We start from the raw sequence: 3162 nt of genomic DNA, 5'->3' as shown, positions 1-3162 counted from the left end.
AATTCATCAACAGAATAGGTCTCCACTCCATTAATTAGTAACAAACCATAGACGTCTAAACCAGGTACCCTGGGAGCTGCCACAATGCCAATATTCTTGAGCTCTCTCATGTTCCTGCTTTGTTTCATGAGGCAGATCTCTTACCAGGAGACAACATCTACCCACTGCAATGTTGGCTGAAGACTCTGTTTTCAGATCTCTGACTAAAGCTGAGCATCTTACTCTTCCAGAAGGGCTGTGATGGTGCAGGCAGTAGGTCTCCTGAAGATTAGGTTCTGTTGCTCGGATTGGTCTGGGCTAGGGTGGCTTGAAGTACACTCCAGACAGAATGCCCCACATAATCCTAGCATGCTGTGCTCTGTAAACCTACAACAGGCAAGTGATGGCCACTGAAGAATTGAGAGAGCAGCAGTCTTCTGAGGAGGAAGAAAAGGATATATTGCAGGAAGAACATCACCTTCAGCATGGTAGATCAGTGCAATGTTGGATGTAATAAGCCAGACTGGATGTAATTCACAGCTGGTTCTATAGATGAAACCTGGGACGGTGATCATTACTTGACCCAGAAGAAAGTGCAGCTTTTTATTTTACTTCACTGTTGTTGAATGAAAGTTAATGTTTTCAAACATTTGAAGCTTTCCAGCATGTGATGCTTCCACGTTGAGCAATGAGAAGGTGTTATGCTTTGCTGGGCATTTGAGAAAGAGTAGCACTCCCTTTGACAGTGTTCTAAACTGGTACAGCGCTGAGGATAGGGGGAGCCTGCATAGCATGATTCTTGTAGCTGCAGTTACAGTGACAGTCAGTCAGACAGGCAATGATGTAAAACAGCAATGCTTTTAGGAATGTGAGCTTGTATTTGCAATGAAAAGCCATCCATGCCACTTAAGTACCTTTAGACACTTCATAGAATCCCGGATCATAGAATACCTAGAGCATAGAACATAGAACAGTACAGCACAGTACAGGCCCTTTGGCCCACGATGTTGTGCCGAACTTATACCCTAAACCTAAGGTCTATGTAACCTCACCCCTACCTTATACTATCATCCATATGGCTATCTAATTGCCGCTTAAATGCCCCTAATGAGGCCGACTCCACTACCCTCTCCGGGAATGCATTCCACGCCCCTACCACTCTCTGAGTGAAGAACCTACCTCTGATGTCTCCCCTATAACTACCTCCACTCACTTTAAAACTATGCCCCCTTGTAATAGCTACTTCCACCCTAGGAAAAAGTCTCTGGCTGTCCACTCTATACCTCTGATCATTTTGTACACCTCTATCAAGCCACCTCTCATCCTTCATCATTCTAAAGAGAAAAGCCCTAGTTCTCTCAACCTTTCCTCGTAAGACCTTCCCTTCATTCCAGGCAACATCCTGGTAAATCTCCTCTGCACCTTTTCCAACACCTCCATATCTTTCCTGTAATGAGGCGACCAGAACTGGACACAATACTCCAGATGTGGCCGAACCAGGGGTTTGTATAGCTGGAGCATAACTTCACAGTTCTTGAACTCAATCCCTCTATTAATGAAAGTTGACACACCATATGTCTTCTTAACAACTCTATCCACCTGGGTGGCATCTTTCAGGGAACTGTGGACATGAACCCCAAGATCCCTCTGCTCCTCCCACAGTGTGGAAACAGTCCCTTCGGCCCAACAAGTCCACACGGAACCTCAGAGCATCCCACCCAGACCCATCCTGCATAAATCCTGCATTAATCTACACAACCCTGAACACTACGGGCAATTTAGCATGGTCAATCCACCCTAACCTGCACATTTTTGGACTGTGGGAGGAAACCGGAGTACCCAGAGGAAACTCACACAGACACGGGGAGAATGTGCAAACTTCACACAGACAGTCGCCCGAGGGTGGAATCAAACCTGGGTCCCTGGTGCTGTGAGGCAGCAGTGCTAACCACTCAGCCAGCGTGCCGCCTCTTTTTCCTTTCCTGTACCACTATGTGCACAAAGAGGGGCAGCTCCTGGCTGGCAGTGATTGACCTGGTGCACAACTGGGATCCATATAATGCACCTCCCCAGGTAGCCAGCAGTGGCAAGTAATTCCATTGCTGACTATTGCAACTCAGAGGGAGAAACCAAAAAAGAAACAACAGTAATGCTTGGAAATGAATGTTCTGGTTGTATTGGAGCACTGTTCTGAGTTATACAAAACAAATTGGATGTGTATGCATCATTCACAAGCTTTTTTTTCCCTCTTTCAGGCAATAGCACAAGCAAGGCACCATAAAGTGTTATACGTATATGATGAGGTCAGCTGTAGAGGATTGAGAGAGGTGACCCACTAGAGCTCTTGGAGACAACCCCCCACCCCCAATGAAGGTCTGTGAAATTAACACTTAGACAATTTTTGGTAAAATTCATTCCCTTGTCTCTTTCTCCAGCATTGAATATTTCTATTGACAACCATGTAGTTTCTTTGTAAATAAATGACAGCCCACTTGATTCCCATTTTGTTTTCCGAATACACCTGTACTGATGATCCTGACATCTATGGCCAGTTGGATGGCTTCTTATAATTTGGTGCTAATAAAACCAGTGTTGCTGTTAGCACAGTTTTCAGGTTCTAAAAGGCACTCCTGTCAATCTTTTCTCCATTCAAATATCTTGCCTTTTTTCTCAATAAATTTGTTAAACGTGCCATTACAGCGTTGAGGTTTGGAATACACTTTCATCAGCAAATCAAAGAAAGCAGAGTTTTCAGAGCAGTTTGTTGGATGTGGATTGGCCTGAATTCCTAATTCCTTAGTGAGAAGGAAGCTCTAAGTAAAATAGATTGAGTTTTTCAGTTTTGTAGTTACACAGAATCAAACAGGCAGGGACAAGCTTTTGAGGAAAAGTTGTATGATTGGAAGATTGTTGAGTTAACAGAACATGGGGAAGATACAGAGATAACAAAGTGTAGAGCTGGATGAACACAGCAGGCCAAGCAGCATCAGAGGAGAAGGAAGGCTGACGTTTCAGGCCTAGACCCTTCTTCAGAAATGGGGGAGGGGAAGGGGTTTCTGAAATAAATAGGGAGAGAGGGGGAGGCGGATAGAAGCTGGATAGAGGAGAAGATAGGTGGAGAGGAAACAGACAGGTCAAAGAGGTGGGGATGGAGCCAGTAAAGGTGAGTGTAGGTGGGGAGGT

Source organism: Rhincodon typus, chromosome 34 (assembly GCF_021869965.1).
Source record: "Rhincodon typus isolate 14 chromosome 34, sRhiTyp1.1, whole genome shotgun sequence".
Classification (NCBI taxonomy): Eukaryota; Metazoa; Chordata; class Chondrichthyes; order Orectolobiformes; family Rhincodontidae; genus Rhincodon; species Rhincodon typus.
This window is presented reverse-complemented; position numbering follows the sequence as displayed.